Source organism: Rhinopithecus bieti, unplaced genomic scaffold (genome assembly GCF_001698545.2).
Source record: "Rhinopithecus bieti isolate Rb0 unplaced genomic scaffold, ASM169854v2 scaffold_18466, whole genome shotgun sequence".
Taxonomy (NCBI): domain Eukaryota; kingdom Metazoa; phylum Chordata; class Mammalia; order Primates; family Cercopithecidae; genus Rhinopithecus; species Rhinopithecus bieti.
The window spans coordinates 1,471,617-1,491,771 of record NW_016809319.1 but is presented as its reverse complement, the minus strand read 5'-3'; the positions used below and the strand labels follow the sequence as shown (position 1 = coordinate 1,491,771).

General features: G+C 43.7%; 1 non-coding gene across 1 annotated transcript; it reads left to right on the top strand.

Annotated features, from left to right (window-relative positions):
- Window positions 1-14,954: 14,954 nt before the first annotated feature.
- TRNAI-UAU (transfer RNA isoleucine (anticodon UAU)) lies at window positions 14,955-15,048 on the top strand. Its single transcript has 2 exons — window positions 14,955-14,992; window positions 15,013-15,048. It is a non-coding gene; the product is annotated as a tRNA-Ile (tRNA).
- Window positions 15,049-20,155: the final 5,107 nt, after the last annotated feature.

The following is a 20,155-nucleotide window of genomic DNA, read 5'->3' as shown; positions in this document are numbered from 1 at the left end:
AGTCGAGGACTTTTTTATTTTTACTTATTTTATTTTTTTAAGGGATCCTGTTTATGAGCACAGGGCCCCCGACTTAAGGAGACTTTAAGAATTATGGTTTAGTTTACTTTTTTACCCCGGTCTGCTTGTCCAAGCCGAGTCTCAAATAGCTTTTCTCATGCCCCTCCCAGCCACTTTCCCCTTGTGGAAGAGAACAAATTTCTGGTTTCTATGCCACAGCGCCGTTGGACGAAACTCTTTTATTTGGATTTCAGTGTCGCCCAGTGGAGAATGAGAAACACGGCAAGGATTTTATGCCCTGGGTGGAGGCTCCAAAAGGATACAATCTTAAAGACGACTCCAGCAGGCGGAGCCTCTCTTCGGCTTCTGTCCCGGGGAGGTGCTTCACGGCCCCCTTCCAGATTGTCTAACCCTTACCCTCACCTATTAGTGTGGCTCTTTTGATTTATGATTTGGGGCAATTTGAGACAGATGAAGGCACTATGTCCCTAAGGCGCTAAGAACTGAAGTCCAGAATATCTGGGCGTTAAGCGGCGTGAAAAGTACAGCAGACAGTGGGGCGTGGCTAAAAATGGCCAAAAGCTAATTGGAGGGGATGCTAAAACTATTAGAGAATGCAGGGATTTGCGGTGTTTGACCATAGGCCAGAAAATTGGAAGAAAGAGGAAAGTGAAAAATCAAACATTCTAGAAACCAAACAGCAACAAAACTGAGTTGAGAGTGAAAATAGCTTTAGTAAAAGGAAGTAAGGCTGCTTTTAACATGGCCCTGTGGCCCAGGGGTTGGAGCACTGCTCTCGTAAACCAGGGGTTGTGAGTCCTAAGTCTCACCAGGGCCAGTGCAGACTAACCCCTGGGGTTCTGGTGTTTGCTTTCGAGGTCTGTAGTTTTCGTGTCTTTTATGTTTTTTTGAGACGAAGTCTCGCTCTGTCACCAGACTGGAGTGCAATGGCACCATCTGGGCTCACTACAACCTCCGCCTCCCGGGTTCAAGCAATTTTTTCCTGCCTCAGCCTCCCGAGTAGATGGGACAACAGGCGTGCACCACAAAGCCCGGCTAATTTTTGTGTTTTGGGGTAGAGACAGGGTTTCACCATGTTGGCCAGGCTGGTTTGGAACTCGTGATTTCAGGAGATCCGCCCGCCTCGCCCTCCCAAAGTGCTGAGACTACAGGCGTCAACCACCGCGCCCGGCCGAAGGGTGCGTTTCTTAGATGCCAAAACCTAAAACTGGAAATTATTCAAATCGATAACACCCATTTTAGCCCACCTTCTCAGAATGCAGGAATGTACTGGTAGCAAAAGTAGGACATGCTAGAAATACACTTCTGGTTCCAAAATGGCGGAAGCAAGCTGGCTTCACTGCTTCCTACTGAAAACCAAAACTAAATACACAGCACCAAAATTATCACCAAAAGTATGGAATTCTAAAATTAAAATTCCTCATAACAGATGGAAATGAAACTGCTGTGCTATCTGAACTGTTGATGATACAAGAAATTCAGTTGTAGGAATCTTTGAAGATCTACCAATACAAGAATTAGTGGCAATATAAACCAGTTAATAAATGCCTCTTTCTGATAAACTAATTTGTATCAAGTCTCAGTCACCTGCAACCTAAGGAGTTCCTGTTATGCCCAGACCGTTTATTCCCCGAAGAAGACCACCAGAGTCCAGAGTCAAAGCCAAGCGGCAAGGATCTTTAATGCAAGTTCGAACTTGGTCCCTCCGTTCCACAACATACAAGAGGGCCCCGAATGATGCATATGCCCGCTTTTCATAGCCCGATGCATACAGGATATGTAAGGTTACAGAGGTACAAAGAAATTCTTTTGGTCACAGTATCACAATTGGTAATTGGTTAATATTCTAAGTTATACAATTAACAGTTTCTATTTGTTCCCACACATTTAATAAAACTACAAACGGTTGTGACCTTATCAGGGGCTCTCTAGGTGGTGTTTCTAGGTGTATGGGGGGATGTGTTTGTGTTGGGCTCAGGAAGTTTGGAACAAACTTGTGTTTGTTCCAAAAACAAACACATCTAGAGGATTGTGTTTGTACTGGGCCCAGGACTAAGATATATGGCAGACACCGGTAATTAGAACAGAACAGAGCAGGACAGAGACTTTCACAACATTTGTCCTTTCAGCGTCTGGAGTCTATAGATAACCTAATCGGTTAGGTCTGGGGTCGATCTTTAACTAGGCTCAGGGCGCCACCCGGGCTGTCAGGGCGCAGCCCAGGCTGTTTGCCTGTGGACTTCATTTCTGCCTTTTGGTTTCTTTCATTTGATCTCTTTCATTCCCACTAATTTAGTCATTGTAGGTCTAAAGAAACTATATTATAATTATTTATTTTATGATGCTTATTTAATGGACTGTAAGCTCCCTGATAACAGGCATCATATCTTATTTAATATTGTATCTCAGAGCCTTGCAAAGTATGAACCCTAGTCTCTGCTAAGTAACGGTTTCTTGAATGAAGCACAGCTAAAGAAATGCAACCAGGCTGGGCGCGGTGGCTCAAGCCCGTAATTCCAGGCCGAGGTAGAATCATTTTAGTCTAGGAGTTCAAGGTTGCAGTGAGCTATGGTCAAGCCCCTGGGTGACAGAGCTGAGACCCTGTGAAAAGAAAAGAAAAGAAGAGAAAAGAAAAGAGACAATCAGAATGTAATGAGTTTGTAAATACCACAGGAGGTCGAAAATTTACCTGAAGCCCAAGAAATCAAAGTCAGCAAATATAGAGGAACAAAGAAAACAACACAGCAAGCTCTAATAAAGATTCTACCTAAATGTTAAGTGATCAGTCCTCCTGGTTTCAATTTATGCCTCAGAATCGGAACTGAGCTGCCTGCAAAATTAAACACCCAAAGATAACATCTGAGTGGCTCATATAAATTGTTAATATCAATAATCTATATCAGAGACTAAAATGATGGAGTTTCTCTCCACCACATTTGTTCTAAATACTGAATAATATAATAATGTTCACAAGTCACAAATAGACTCCTCAAAATGGTAATTTGGATTCCTGAAATAATCCAACACTTTTCGCTGTACTAAGTTTGGAAAATCTACTTTAAATTGCTTAAGAATCAGGACAGGCACAGATTATTCATTTCTACTAAAATCCACCAGAGCAGCTTTTAGTTGCTTGCACTTTAGGACTATCATTCTTTTCCGAAAGCCCTCAGGGTACTTTATGTTTCCATGGCTTCATAGATACTGCTTTCTCTGCATACAATAATAATTTCATCCCTTCTTCTAGCTAAGTCCTACCACTTCAGAATTCAAATAACGTATCACTTTGCCCTCAATCTAGCTTTTTCATAGCACCATTTGCACATCTTTATTATATTTGAATAATGTCTAGTAAATAATAATGTATTTTTCTTTTCTTTTCTTTTTTAGAGGAAGTTTCACTCTGTCACCCAGGCTGGAGTGCAGTGGCACAATCTCGGCTCACTGCAACCTCCGCCCCCCAGGTTCAAGCGATTCTCCTGCCTCAGCCTCCCAAGTAGCAAGGATTACAGGTGCCCACCACCACGCCTGGCTATTTTTGTATTTTTAGTAGAGATGGGCTTTCAGCATGTTGACCAGGCTGGTCTCGAACTCCTAACTTCAGGTGATCTGCCCTTCTTGTCTTCCCAAAGTGCTGAGATTACAGCACCTGCCTCTTTCTGTATTTTTGAAACCACTTTTGCAAAGATTATAACAGTGGGAAAAGTATGACCATGAAAGAGATCTGACCTGACTCCATCTTGGCCTTTGCCTGCAAGCTGCCCTTATTCATTCCTGAGTGTAAGTCGAACTAACTTTGGGATGAATTTAATTTTTAACTATCATTTAAAAGCCCTAGCTTCTGAATTTTCAGGGGGCCTGATTCGAGTAATAGTAAAACTCCAGTCTCCCGTTTAGCTGACTTTGTGTGTATTAAACTCTTTCTCCATTGCCATTCCCCGTCTTGATAAATCAGCTCCACCTGGGCAGCTGGCAGGACAAACCTTTTGGGCAATTACATTTAGAAGTTTGGTAACCATGAGGATGTGTCTCCATTTTGTTTATCTATTTGTTTTTTCTAAATTCTGGGGTGACCTAAAAGGTATCTCAGTTTTGTTTTTGTTTGTTTGTTTGAGACAGAGTCTCGTTGTGTCACACAGGCTGGAATGCCATGAGGGGATCTTAGCTCACTGCAGCCATCACCTCCCCAGTTCAAGAGGTTCTTGTGCCTCAGCCTCCTGAGTAGCTGGGACTACAGGCGTGTACCACCACATCCAGCTAATTTTTGTATTTTTAGTAGAGACTGGGTTTCACCATGTTGGCCAGGCTGGTCTTAAACTCCTGGCGTCAAGTGATCTGCCTACCTCATCCTCTCAAAATGCCAGGATTACAGGCATGAGCCACCGAGCCCAGCCACGGTATCTGTTCTGATGGATTGAAAGTACTTGTTTTTTGTGGAACATGGCTTTCTTTATAAATATTTACAAATCTTTCTATTGAAGTTTTATTTCCTTTTCCACTGAAGTTATTCTCAACTTCAGACACAAGTTACCTGATTTTGCTTAGTTCTCCATTATCTTTCAATAAAATGTATAACTATTTTTATATGTTTGTCTTTTTCCTTTGAATTATTTGAAATTTTCACTAACCTTTTCTTGTCACTTAGTTCTTTGGGGAAGGACCACAAACTCCTTTACTTGCTGTTTCTAATTTGTTAATTCTGTTATTGTTATAGCACACTCTTTTATTTGCTCTTCAATCTCCACTTTCACTCAATTCTGTTATCTTCTATAGGGGAAATAAAACTTTTTCCTTGACTTTCTTAGGTTTAGTGAGTGAAGTCTTAGAAATTAAACTGACAAAAAACAGTAATAGGAGAAAAGGCATACAAACTTTGTTTGATGCTAATATTTTAATTTTAATGTGTACACAGGGGTCTCACAGAAAAGAAAGTAAAAACCCAAACAAGTGTTTAGGCTTGAGAACTTATGCACTATTTAACAAAGGGTGATAAATACTGGAGAACTGATGAGACAAATGAAAAGCATTTAGGCTTTTAGGTAAGGTAAATATACAGATGGGGGAAGGTGTTAATGGAAGTAAGGTTTGTTTAAGCAGATTGTAGGTGATGCATTATAATTGTCTCCTCTTCCCAGTATGTGAGAGGGGAGAGGGAAGACCTTCACAAAAGTAAAATTTATGCTCTGCTCTTAGACAGAAAGGGGGAAGGTAGAGAGCATTTCTGGCATCTGATGTTTCACTCAGTTGGCTTCAGCTAAAAACAATTCTTATGCTATAGTAGCGTATTTTGAGATGGCATATTTTGATACCCTTCACTTGTCTTTTTTTTCTTTTCTTGAGACAAGGTAAGTTTTAAATTTTTTTTTGTAGAGACGGGGTCTCAGTAGGATGCACATGCTGATCCCAATCTCCTGTCCTCAAGTGATCCTTCCTCCTCAGCCTCCCAAAGTGTTGGGATTACAGGCGTGAGCCACAGCACAAAGCCCCCTTCATTTGTCTTTCAACTTATTTTCTTTGCATTCAGAGCATAAGCATATGACAAGGAATTCACCAACCAAGTTCATCCACATCAGGCTTTGATTCAGAAATTGTGGACATAGGCCGGACGCAGTGGCTCACGCCTGTAATCCCAGCACTTTGTGAGGCCAAGGCAGGTGGATCACCTGAGGTTTGGAATTTGAGACCAGCCTGGCCAACACAGTGAAACCCCACCTCTACTAAAAACACAAAATTAGCTGGGTGTAGTGGCTCACGCCTGTAGTCCCAGCTACTCGGGAGGCTGAGACAGGAGAATCTCTTGAACCCAAGGGGTGGAGGTTGCAGTGAGCTGAGACTGTGCCATTGCACTCCAGCCTGGGCAACAGAGTGAGACTCCACCTAAAAAAAAAAAACACGGAAGGAAGGAAAGAAAAGAAATAAAAGAAAGAAAAGAAATGAAATTGTGGACATAAAGAAGCAGACAGTACAAGGCACCCATTCTGGTGATGATAGTAGCAAATATGTTCATTTTCCTAGAAAACCCATGAACTATTGCCTTGTAGTGGCAACAGTGTGTGAGCAGTTCTGTAGTGTGATTTTGGGTGTTGTTTCTAGCTGTATAGTCTACAAGCCTGGTGTTCTGGCTTACTCAGGTGTTCTATGAACTACTTTATAATCTTTAGTGAATTCGTTATCTACTTCTAGTAGAGCTGGTTTAGCCATTTCAAAGTGCCTGCCATACCGGAAGAACTCTAACTTGCCAGTTTTAAATTGTTCTTCTAGCTTAGGTGAAATTGTTGGTTTGAGTGTCTGGAGTGGCGAACTCAGTTCTTGCCTCCTAGCAGGAAATAATTTGTCCGAGGGGCATAAGGCAAAGAGACCAAGGCAAGTTTTAGAGCTTGGAAGAAGGCCAAGCATGCAACTTGAGAGATCTGTGTGCTGTTTGGCCCTTGACTGGGGGTTTTATACATTGGCATGGTTCCGGGGCTTCTGTTTCTCTTCTTTTGATTTTTCCCTTAAGATGGGCTGTCCGCATGCTCAGTGGCCTGCCAGCACTTGGGAGGGGCCACAAGCACTATGTGTTTACTGAAGTTGTGCACATGCTCATTTGAGATGTTTTCCCTTACCAATCTAGTGTTTCTAGTGTTCCTAGAGGAAGGTCATACACTGGTTAAAGGCCACCGTTTTGCCTCTTAGTGCACATGTTTGACCCCCTCACCCAACTCCTGAGATCTTACTGCGAAGCTGCTGATCACCAACATAACACCAAATGTTTTCTATCTATTGGGAGACTGCCTCTATCAGGAGACTGCCTTTCCCTAGTGCTGGCTATGACCAATTATTATTTTATTTCATTTATTTATTTATTTATTTATTTGAGATGGAATCTTGCTCTGTCACCCAGGCTTGAGTGCAGTGGTGTGATCTTGGCTCACTGCAAGCTCCGTCTCCCGGGTTCACGCCATTCTCTCGCTTCTGCCTCCCAAGTAGCTGGGACTACAGGCGCCTGCCACCACGCCCTGCTAATTTTGTTTTTGTATTTTTAGTAGAGACAGGGTTTCACCATGTTAGCCGGGATGGTCTCGATCTCCTGACCTGGAGATCTGCCCGCCTCGGCCTCCCAAAGTGCTGGGATTACAGGCGTGAGCCACAGCGCCCGGCCGACCAATTATTATTTTAGAGACAGTTTAACAACTGCCTGATCATCACCTGCTGGTGACCTGATATTATTGGGGCAGGGGATTGGGGTAGCTAGGCAGACATGCCCTGCTCATGTCTGCCTAGTGCCTACTCTAACATGAGGTTGTCAGAAATAATTAGCCTTAGGACCGTATCCTTCCACTAACCCTATCTTTTCTGATCACCATCCTCACCTTCTCTCTGGAGAGAGAAAGGTGTAATGGATTTAGTGTTCTTATGGTCTGTGATGGCAAATTATGTGTGTTAATTTGATTGGGGTAAGGAATACCCAAAAAGCTTGGATAAAACATCATTTCTGGATATGTCTGCAACAGTGTTTCTGAAAGAGATTAGCATTTCAATCAACAGACTGAGTAAAGCAGATCCATCCTCACCAGTGCGCATGGACATCATTCAATCCATTAAAGGCCTGAAAAGAACAAAAAGGTGGAGGGAGGGATAATGCTCTGTCTTCTTGAGTTGGGACACACATGTTCTCCTGTCATTGGAGCTCCTGGCTTTGGGATCTTCAGACCGTAGGATTACACTAGAGCCTCCCTTCTTGTCCTAGGACATTGGACTCAGACTGAATTACACCACTGACTTTCCAGGCTCTCCAGCTTGCAGACAGAAGATCATGGGACTTCTTGGCCTTTGTAAGCTCACAAGCTAATTTTCAGAATAAATCTCCTCTCATATATCTAGTATCTATCTATCTACCTATCTATCTATCTGCTATTCGTTCGGTTTCTCTGGAGAATTCTGACTAACACATGGCTTTATATATGATGCTAATTACTCCACAGTGATGAGAGGGAGCTTTAGTGTGATCTTCTGGGCATCTTTATGGCAACTGACCCCCATTTCCACATTATTTTATTTTTTTCTTTGTGTCTTGCCAAGCCTTGATTATTTCTTGGAGATCACTCATTCTGGGTAGTCTCCGAAATCACTCCCAAAGACTCTCCTAACTGTATCCTACAGAGAGGAGATGCCACAATAATGAAGTTTGACAGCTCTATCTTGTGACAAGTATCCCTGGTCAGTGTTGCGGGAGAGGGGTTTCTAGTATAGAGGGATGTTGTGCAACTTTTTCCTGGTCTGCATTCCTCCACACTACCCCTACCCCTCACCCCTGCCCTACACAATCTAAATACTACCTGTGAACCTGAAATATCTGAGACAGGTCTCAATCAATATAGAAAGCTTATTTTGCCAAGGTTCCGAACATGCCTGTGACACAGCCTCAGGAGGTCCTGATGACATGTGCCCAAAGTGGTCAGGGTACAGCTTGCTTTTACACGTTTTAGGGAGACATGAGACATCAATAAATGTGTGTAAGATGTACATTGGTTTGGTCTGGAAAGGGACAACTTGAAGAAGTTGAGGGGAGGGAGCTTCCAGGTCATAGGTAGATAAGAGACAAACAGTTGCATTCTTTTGAGTCCTTGATCAATGACCCAGTTCACTGAATACACAATTTACGTGGGGGCAGCAAATTGTCATTTATGCCTTAGTCTCACTCAGGGAAACTGGATTTTTACATAAACAATAGGGCAGAGGAAGCAATCAGATATGCATTTGTCTCAGCTGAGCAGAGAGATGACCGTCTGTCCCACACCTGTGAAGATAAGCTATCAATTTACATTGCCAGGATAAAATTCAACAGACTGTTTTAGGGTAAAGATCTTGAGGCCCACAAGGAATTTCCTTGTGGGAAAACTGTGAGGGAGGTACGTAGCCTTTTCATCTTTGTAGCTATCTTATTTAGGATTAAAATAGGAGGCGGGTTTGTCTGACGCATTTCCCAGCTTGACTTTTCCCTTTGTCTTAGTGATTCTGGGGTCCTGAGATTTATTTTCATTCCACACACTAAATTGGAGAAATTATTTATTTATTTATTTTTTTTGAGACAGAATTTCACTCTTGTTGCCCAGGCTGGAGTGCAATGGCACAATCTCAGTTCACTGCAACCTCTGCCTCCTAGGTTCAAGCAATTCTCCTGCTTCAGCCTCCAAAGTAGCTGGGATTACAGGCATGCACCACCATGCCCCGCTAATTTTTTGTATTTTTTGTAGAGATGGGGTTTCACCATGTTGGCCAGGCTGGTCTGGAACTCCTGAACTCAGGTGATCCACGCGCCTCGGCCTCCCAAAGTGCTGAGATTACAGGCATGAGCCATGTGCCTGGCCATGATGACTTTCAATCTCCTCTTCTCTCAGTGATTAATCTCTGGTTGTTTGATGACATTCCTAGGAAAAAAGTTCAAGACAATTATATTCCTTTTGGAAGAACTTCCTTCAGTCATGTATGGGGAACTTCAAAGACAGCCCCTCCCTGTACTTGTACTTGGAGGGGAGAAACAAGGGAAACCAGAGAGACCTTAATTTTGAGGCAGCTTCTAAGCCTTCCAGTTTCCTTTAAGTCTAAGAACTCAGCATGCCCAAGCACCATACTTTGGGGTATCCTTTTCTAATCCCCAACACATACATAAATTTTGAAAGAATCACCCCAAAAATGAACAATTAAGGGCACAAATCTAGAATAAAAATTCTGAGAATTAGCCGGGTACAGTGGCTCACGCCTGTAATCCTGGCACTTTGGGAGGCCAAGGCAGGCGGATCACAAGGTCAGGAGATAGAGAGCATCCTGGCTAACACGGTGAAACCCCGTCTCTACTAAAAATACAAAAATTAGCCAGCCGTGGTGGCGGGCACCTGTAGTCCCAGCTACTTGGGAGGCTGAGGCAAGAAAATAGCTTGAACCCGGGAGGCGGAAGTTGCAGTGAACCGAGATTGTGCCACTGCACTCCAGCCTGGGCGCCAGAGCAAGATTCTGTCTCAAAAAAAAAAAAAAAAAAAAAAAAAAAAAAAAAAAAAAAAGCGGGCGGCGGTGGCTCAAGCCTGTAATCCCAGCACTTTGGGAGGCCGAGACGGGCTGGATCACGAGGTCAGGATCGAGACCATCCTGGCAATAACGGTGAAATCCCGTCTCTACTAAAAAATACAAAAAACTAGCCGGGGGAGGTGGCGGCGCCTGTAGTCCCACCTACTCGGGAGGCTGAGGCAGGAGAATGGTGTAAACCCGGGGCGGAGCTTGCAGTGAGCTGAGATCCGGCCACTGCACTCCAGCCTGGGCACAGAGCGAGACTCCGTCTCAAAAAAAAAAAATAGAAGTTCCGAAAATTGACATATATTTCAAGGTTCTCTCTCTGTACACAAATTGATACACTGAGTTCTATAAATGAATGCCATTTAAGCAATCATTAGACAAAAAAACTGAAAACAAGCCACTAATATCCTCCAACCGGGCTGGCATGATGGCTCACGCCTTATAATCCCAGCACTTTGGGAGGCTGAGGTGGTGGATCACCTGAGGTCCGGGAGTTCGACACCAGCCCTGACCAACATGGTGAACCCCGTCTCAACTAAAAAAAATATAAAATTAGTCAGGCGTAGTGGCCAGTCCCCTGTAATCCCAAGCTACTCGGGAGGCCTGAGGCAGAAGAATCATTGAACCTGGGAGTAGAAGTTGCAGTGAGCTGGGGAGATCACACCTTGCACTCCAGCCTGGGTGACGCATGTGAAAAAAACAAAAAACAAACACACACAAACTTTGTTCACCCTGAAATGTTTAAAATACTATTTCAACATTTCACTTTATTAATATAGCAACCTTAATTACATATTTGTGATGAGGAATATCACAAAACGTAAACAGAATTTTTCTCAGGTTTAAAAAGCTCATCACTTTTCTCAAACAGCAAAGGAGACTGCCATATCTGATCCTGGACAAATGATTAAACCCTTGAGTCTTGGACCCTTGAAATCATCTTTTTTTTTTTTTTTTTTTTTTTTTAGAAAAAAAATTCCCTGCCCATTGTTGCACAGAGAATAATATTTTGAGAGGGAATTTGAGTATATTACCTACAGTTGTTGTTTCAGATGAGTTTAAATAGGACATATCAGTTGCTACCAGATCTTTATCTCCTTGAAAAGTAGTTTAAAGACTTTGTAATTTTTCTATATTTGTGTAACTATTGCAAAAATAACATGTTTATCTTCATGTTTTTGTTCCCCAACTTAAAACATAAGTTTTTTAGCAAGGGGTGGTGGTTCATGCCTGTAATCCCAGCACTTTGGGAGGCCAAGGTGGGTGGATCACGAGGTCAGGAGTTCAAGACCAGCCTGGGCAACATGGTGAAACCCCATCTCTACTAAAATACAAAATTAGCTGGGCGTGGCGGTGGGCGCCTGTAATCCCAGCTACTTGGGAGGCTGAGGCAGGAGAATTGCTTGAACAGGGGAGGTGGAGGTTATAGTGAGCCAAGATCATGCCACTGCACTCTAGCCTGGGTGATAGAGCAAGACTCCGTCTCCAAAAAGAAAAGAAAAGAAAAGAAAGAAAACATATACATATATTTTTTGTCAAAATCTTATTCTGTGGCCCAGGCTGGAAGGCTGGAGTGCAGTGGCACAATTACAGCACACTGCGGCCTCTACCTCCCAGGCTCATGTGATCCTCCCACCTTAGTCTTCTGAGTAGCCAGGACCACAGATGACTGCCACTACATCCGGCTAATTAAAAAAATTATTTTGCAGAGATGGGGTCTCACCATACCAGGCTAGTCTTGAACTCCTGGCCTCAAACAATCCTCCTGCCTCAGCCTCCTAAAGTGTTGGGATTACAGGCTGAGCCACCCCAGCCAGCCTCCCAAAACTGGCCAAAACATAATATTAACTACTACTCCCAAAACTACTTTTTTTTTTTTTTTTTGAGATGGAGTTTGGCTCTCGTTGCCCAGGATGGAGTGCAATGGCGTGATCTCAGCTCACCGCAACCTCTGCCTCCCAGGTTCAAGTGATTCTCCTGCCTCAGCCTCCTGAGTAGCTGGGATTATAGGCATGCGCCACCATGCCCAACTAATTTTGCAGTTTTAGTAGAGACAGGTTTTTTCCATGTTGGTCAGGCTGGTCTCGAACTCCTGAGCTCAGGTGGTCTGCCTGCCTCGGCCTCCCAAAGTGCTGGGATTACAGGCATGAGCCACCCCCTCCTTGGCCTCCCCAAACTACTTCTAATCACTCATAAAGACATTATCAATAGTACCAGGATTTCTATCAGTCAGGATCCCAAGAGAAAACAGGTGTCTTATTCAAATTGCAATAATTTCAGAAGGATTTAATAAAGGGACTGTTTAATAAAGGTGTCTAGTAAAGGTATGGGCAGGCTGCGGGAAGGACAAAGAAGAGGGCAGTACTCTAGGGTTACTGATAGTAGAGTGGTCAATGCCCCTAGACCTGAAGGAGAGAGGAAAAAGCCATTACTGAGATTTGGAGGAAAGGTCCGCTTTGATGAACTAGCCAGAGTTGACCCACAGAAAGAGATTCAGATAAATAAATACTCTAGCCTCTTTCTCCAATCTCATTCTGATCTAATGCTAGTGTTTCCACTAATGAAATTCAACTTGAGGCCAGGGTGGTGGCTCACATCTATAATCTCAATCCCAGCACTTTGGGAGGCCGAGGCGGGCAGATCACAAGATCAGGAGTTTGAGACCAGCCTGGTCAACATAGTGAAACCCCATCTGTGCTAAAAATACAAACATTAGCTGGGCATGGTGGCACATGCCTGTAGCCCCAGCTACTTGGGAGGTTGAGGCAGGAGAATCGCTTGAACCTGGGAGGCGGAGGTTGCAGTGGGCTGAGATTGCCACTGCACTCCAGCCTGGGCAACGGAGCAAGACTCCGTCTCAAAAAAAAAAAAAAATTTCAACTTGAAGCCAGAGGCCTGGGATGTCTATTGGTATAGATCACACAGGTCAGTTTTCTATGGCACAGTGGGTAGAGAACTGAAGACAGTCACTTTTTTAACATCAACAATTCAAAACATTCAGCTTTCCATCCACCATTTTGTCCGATCATTATTTTATGCTTATAAATCCTATATTATGTCACTGACCTGCCTACTGATAAGAGTTGTTTAATATCCAGTGACATACTGTGAGTCCTATAAGTTTTCATCCCTTCAGAACAATAATTCCCCAAATGCTGGCTGTTCATATTTAGATCTGGTTTTGGAACACAAAATCATTAGTATTGTTATGGGGTTTATAGAACTCAGAACAGTGCCTGACCCATGTGTCTTAGTACTTTAGGGCTATATTAACAAAATACCTTTGACTGGATAATTTGTAAAGAACAGATTTTTTTTTTTTTATAGTTCTGGAGACAGGGAAGTCCAAGATCAAGGCTCCAGCAGATACGGTATCTGGTGAGGGATCCTCTCTCTGCTTCAAAGGTGATGCCTTTTGCTGCATCCTCACAGGGCAGAAGATATGAGAGGGCCAGGCAGCTCTCTAAAGCCTCTTTTACATAGGCAGTAATCCGATTCAGGAAGCCAGAACCCTCAGGACTTAATCACTTCCCAAAAGGCCCCACCTCTTAATATCACAATGGAGGTTAAGTTTCAATATGATTTTGGAGAAACACAAACACTCAAACCGAAGCAACATGGTAAGCTCTGACAAAATGTTGTGAGCTACTGTTATTTAGATGGAGCAATCTCTAGAGGTTCAGGCAGAGCCTTATTTCTCCCTCTGGGACTGTGTAGTGAGAATGTAGGAGCTTCTCAGGAGAGGTGGTCATCTACCAAGGAGCCTGTGTTGCTTCTCCCTGCTCCTTACCTTAAGGTGTTATTTTAAACACATGAAATGATCTCAAAACAGCTATGTAATAGACATCAAGATATGGAAGCATTTCCTTTTTTTTTTTTTTTTTAAGTATGGAGAAACTTAGTCACTGGTTCTATTTGTTAAGTGTTCCGTGGTCAGGAATAGGCAGGCTATTCCTTTTACACAATTCTTCTGGTTGACAGAAATTATTCTATAAAAGCCAACAGACTTCATATCTTGTGTGTATGTGTACTTTGACAGCTGCCTTCCCCCACCCCCCAAATCAAACAATCAAGCAACAAACAAAATTGGCCTTAAAATTGAGGCCCCAGAGATGAGGTTACTGAGCGGGTATATGTCACAGCGGCAAACTTTCTGCAACGGGAAAAGGTCAAGACAGAGGGAGGAGCGCTGGGGGTGCACACCGCCTTGACCTCTGGCACCTACTGAACAAATAAGAAATGGTTGCTATGCCAGTTTTCCCTGAAGAGGTGCCTGACCAGCTGGCTCTGTGAATTCGAATGCAGTATTCAGGCAGGCGCTGGGAGAGTTTTGGGGAATCCCGATAGACAGCCCAGAGATGCTGGACTGCGAAAGCGGGCGCGCTGCAGGAGAGGCTGGGAGGGCAGCCAGGAGCGCTGCTGGTGTCCGGAGACGCGCAGAGGGAGGGGCAGGCGGCAAGCTCCGCTTCTCCGCGTCCTGGGTCTGAAAGCATCACAGGCCAGCCGGGCAGTGCGCGGTGAAACTACAAAGAAGCCAAAGAGCTCGCGTCTTCTACAAAAAAAACATGTTCTTGCTAGGACGATGGCAAGGAGAAGCCGGAGTCTCTCCTTTTTCTCCTCGGCTTTTCTCGGGCTTTCTGAAAAGAGCACCCGCATATTCCCGGGAAATTTTGGCTCCTGATGGCATAGGGGGAGGATCACATTCATCTTCCAGGAGAGACGGAGATATCTTGATCAAATTGTGTTTTACGCAGGAGGCGAGTGACTGCGGAGGGAGGATCCCCTGCAGCTCAGCGCGCTCCCGCTCCGGCGCGAGGCCGGGGTCGAGCGCTTCAGTAGCTCATGGCTCTGTAGAGTGCGCATGGCCAACATAAGGAAAGCATGCTCCAGTGGCGCAATCGGTTAGCGCGCGGTACTTATACAACAGTATATGTGCGGGTGATGCCGAGGTTGTGAGTTCGAGCCTCACCTGGAGCATGTTTTCTTCCAATTGCGATTTCAGACATTTCACGATAATGCATTTTTCCCTTCTCTTTACAGTAAAATGCTAAAATGGATACGTTTTCCGTGGTGAGCCCATAAAGATTCCTTTGATCAAGGGAGATACTTGGCAGATTTCAGAGAAGAGAAGAAACCCAGCAAGACCCAAATTGAACTCATCCAGCAAACTCATTTCTCTTCAGTCGGGAGGCCTCACAGCCAGGCTGTTCTGCTTCAATGACGCCTCCTCCCTCCCTTGCTCCTCCACTTAAAAACTATTCTTCAGCTCTTTGGGGACTGAGCAAGGAGGTGGAAAAACTGGGTTTTATTATCTGCGATTTGTGCAACTGTCACCAGGGTTCATCAATGTGCAGAAAGTACTCCCAGGTGCCTGAGCTTTGGTATCTACAAGGATGGCAGTGAAGTTATTGAACTCCACCTGTGAAACCTAAATGTGTTCTGTGTGGAGCTCCACTGTCTACTTTACAAAAACCTGACTGGGAAACAAGAAATGCTCATTTTCCCCCAGCAGTGAAACATCAGACATAAGTGGCTAGGTATGTATTTCTTCCTAATTTCATCAAAAAGTAAACAAACTGCCTTGTTTGGAAAAACACATTCATCTTGATGCTGGTGTCTGAAATACATGATTCCAGGTTGCTGTGCTTTCATCCAGTCTTTCCTGGATTTCATTTGGTCTCGTGGAATCTTCCTCCTGTTCCTTAAATATGGATATTCCCCCACAGTTCTGTCCTCAGCTTTCCACACATGTAGTGATATACACATTCTGTGTTAGGTTTCTCCAGAGAAACAGAACCACTAGGATATATAAAGGTAAATATGAGGAATTATGAGAATTGGTTCACAGGATTATGGAGGCAAGAAATCTCACAATATGCTGTCTGCAAGCTAGAGAATCAGGAAAACCAGTGGTGTGATTTAGGCCTGCGTCCCAAAGCCTGAGGAAGCAGTGGGTCAGGGAGAAGGGAGACTTCTCTGGAGTCCCAGATTCTGAAGGCCTGAGAACCTGGAGCTCTGATGTGGGAAAGCACAAATATCACCCCTGCATCTTTTAAGTCCTTGATGGTGGCACTAATCTCTACAATCCCTTCAGAAATGCAGTGTTGCTTTTGATTTACTATTTTCCTAGGTAGAGGTAGTTCTAATGCCTTCCAATTGTTCTTTCCCACCGTAATAGCCCTCATTCCATAGGTCAGGGAACTAATGTTAGGATTCTGCCAGATTCTAAGTATGTCTATTCCAATTATGCCTTCTGAAACTGGGGGAATAACCACAGGATACATTCAGGGACTTACTGGACCCACTGTGAGTCAGATCTGAGCTAAAACTTCATTGGTCACCTGACTTCTATAAGCCCCTACTCTGACTGGAGTACCACAGTGATGTTGAGGTCTCCTGGAATCAATGTCAGCTCAGAACTATAGTCCCTAAAGAGTCTAATTATTTCCTTGCTCCCAGTGCTTAGTTACTCTGGTAAAAGATGGTAGGTCCCTTTGAGGAAGGCTGGGAAAAAGATTAATAGTATAAATTTTTGGTAGCGTACCAAGTCCTTCCTCAAGAAGACCCCACTGCCACTCCATTCAAAGGGTTCTGAGTCTATAAACTGGCTCAAGTCTGGTGTTGCAAGCTGAAAGAGTGAGGGTCGTGATCAACTCAGTATACCACTGGAGGCTATATGAGCAAACAGCAAACTGTTCTCATAAATGCAGAATGTTGGCAAGCTGACAGCTGTGTCTGCCACTCAGAAGGAATGCTGAGGGCAGTCACGCTCCAAGTGTAGTGTTGCTTGTGACTAGGAACATCTGAAGCCTGTTAGCAATAATGTGAACCTGTGACCCATCAAACAGCTGACCAATCATTACCTCCTCCTCCCTGCTCTTTCTACCCAATAAATACCAAGGGCTGTAGAAGCTCAGGGCTACCTTTGCTCACTAGAAGCAAGGAGCTCTCTTCTTCTTGCCCGGACCCCTTCTTTAAAATAGTTTCTTTTGTTTTAAGTTTTCATTTCTGTGTTCATCCTCCTCGTTCAGTCCCATAGTAACTGTGCAAACTGCAGCAGTCTGGGAAGCCATGACTGTATTTTTATCGAGTTAGACTTTTGTTCACTTGATCTGGTAGTTCTCTGTTTATACAGATCAAGTAGTTGATTGTCTTACTTGATAATTTGCCCTGGTAACAACATAATAACTGATGTGTCTCTTTCCCAAATTGCAAAAATACTGTGAAATTGCTCTGACAAATTAGAAGTGCACCATTGGCATATTTATCTTCCCTTTTATGCATGATGGTAAAATAAAAACGTCATTCTGCTAGAAAAAAAAATAATTTACTGTCCTTCCTATCTATTTCACTTCTGAAAACACCGTGATTAACTAGCCAATGATCTATGAGATTCAGACTATTCTGACTGCTGCTTTGACTCCTCAGTTCATCAGGGTCACTACACTCACCTTTCCTTTGATGATTGAGTGTTTTAGATTTACTATTTTTCTAGGTAGCAGCTCTAATGGCTTCCATTTGGTCTTTCCCACCATAGTAGCCCTCACCCTACCAGTCATGAAGCCAATGTGAGGGTTCTGCCAGCTGCTAAGTATGTCTATGCTAATTATGCATTCTGGCACTGGGGAAATGACCCCAGGATGAGTCCGGGGACCCACTGTAAGTTGGATCTGAGCTAAAACTCCATTGATTACCTGGCTTCCATATGCCCCTACTTTAACTGGAGGACCACAATGATGTTTTGCATCTCCTGGAATCAACGTCAGCTCAGAGCCAGTGTCCAGCAGTCCTGAAATGTCTGATCATTTTCCTTTCCCCAATGCACAGTTGCCTTGGTAAAAGGCAGGGGGTCTTCTTGGGGAAGGGTGGGAAAAAGATCCACTGCATAAACTGTCAGTAATGTAGTGGGGTCCTTCCTCGAGGGGACATGGCCTCCCCTTTATCCAAAGGGTTCTGGGTCTGTAAACTGGCTCAAGTCTGGAAACTGATTGAGGGGCCATGATTCTGTTTTTATAATTCAAATTAGTCTTTTGTCCATTCGACTTAGAAGTTTTCTGCTTGTATAAAGTAAGTAGGAACGCAGTAGGCTTCCTATCAATTTCACTTCTAGGAACACTGTGATTAATTAGCCAATGCCAGACTCTACATGAGTCAGACTATTCTGATTGCCGCTTTGACTCTGCTGTCCATTATGGTAGCTATGCCCACCTTTTCTTCGACAGTTGAGTACTGCCACTTGGCCCCTGCCACCTTGCAATCCAATTATTCTCATTGTATTTAAGTTTGTAGTTGAGCGACTACAGTTCCCACTGTTAGATCTGACATACAGAGAAGAGCAATTACAGGGCTCTTCAAAGATGCAGGTGCTGCCCTCACAAATCTATTTTGCAAAGCATGGTCAAGGGTATATCTTCTGGGCCTTCCCAGCTGCAATGAGTAGGTCTAAAGTGACTAATTCACTCCACCTTCACAATCTCCCTGAGCCTTTGGATCCTTTCCTCTACATTAAATCAAGGGAGATCAGGCATTTCCAGCTTGCTCACAGTGGGCCATCTTTGAATCCATATTTCAGCTAACCAAGCAGATAAACTATTAGAACTTTTTTTTTTTAACTCCCCGAGTTGCAACATTAAATGCAGAGTCCCTACTTAATGGGCCCAAATCAATAAATTCCGCCCGATCCAACTCTGTGTTCCTTCCACCATCATCCTATACCCTTAAATATCCATTCTCATGCCTGTTCTCCAGATTTCTGTTTATGTAAATTAGAGAACTCAAACAGTTCAAGTGTAGTGCACCTCCTCATGAGTTACATTCTCAATCTCACCTCCAGGGGCCTACTTTAGTCTAGTTATAGGTCTAGAAGCAAACAGGAGTGTTGGGGGTTCTCCTGAGGAGAATCAACATTATTTTGCCTGGCAGCTGCTTCAGGGGAGGCCATCACTATTGCCTCAAGCAGCTCAGGGTTTATCTCCTCAGACAAAGGTGGACAGGCTGATGGCAGCATGGGTCGGGGAGGGGATGTTGCCACTACTGGGGATTAAGAAGCTGTTCTTTCTGGCAAAATAGGTTCATCAGGTTTTACAAACTCAGTGTCCCCAGCTTCATCAGGGTCTTCTTACACATCCCCAATTTCAGGGTCCCATTCTTTTCCAATCAATGCCCTCACTTTAATAGTAGACACCTGGTGAGGCTGTGCATTCATCTTTCATTGCAGGTCAGCCACTCGCATGGTAAGAGCGTGTGTCTGTTTTTCCACAATGTCAGCTCTTTCTCTACAGGAGATGTGACTCTCACTCAGGACAATCTTAGCAGATTTGAGGCTTAGTATCTGCTTCTGAAGCCAGGAGACAGAATCCCTGAGTTCATCATTTTCTTTCATCACTTTGACCACTGAACTTAGAAGCAACCAACCAGCCTCATTTTGTTCCTTGGTTCTCCACATATGGTCAAAGGTATTATGTGTAAAGTCACTAAACTTGCTTCTCAGGAGTGGTGAATCAGGAGTGTGAAATGTATTTATTTTGCATAACTCTCTAAACAGTTCATACCAAGGACTATCAGTGTTCTCCACACTATTAGAAGTAGAGTCCTTATCATTTTTGTGTCGAATCATATTAAGCAGCCAACTCCAGAAACCCCAAAACCAAAGAAAGAACTCCATCCTTAATACTCTGTTCCTCTAGAATCACTCCTGGTACAAAAATCTATATTAGTCAGGGTTCTCCAGAGGGACAGAACTTGTTTTACACTTTGCTTCCCTTTGTTTGCCTCCATTTCTTCCACTGGTGATCACTTGTTTATCCTTCAGGTTATGGTGGGAACTTTATATCCAACAGTTTGGATCAGACACACTCCTATGAGCTTTATCTGTTGTGCTAGGTACTTGATACGTTATTTTAGTCTTCTTTTTACTTTACTCTCTCATCTATTGCATCATGAGCTCTTTGGTGGGGAAGAGAAAGACTGAACCTTAATTGTGTTTGTTTCTTCAGTACCAAGTTCAATTTCTCACTCTGAATGAATTGTAACTCTCAGAATTCTCTCTACCTGTGATATCAGGAAGTGTTTGCACCCTTTTTTT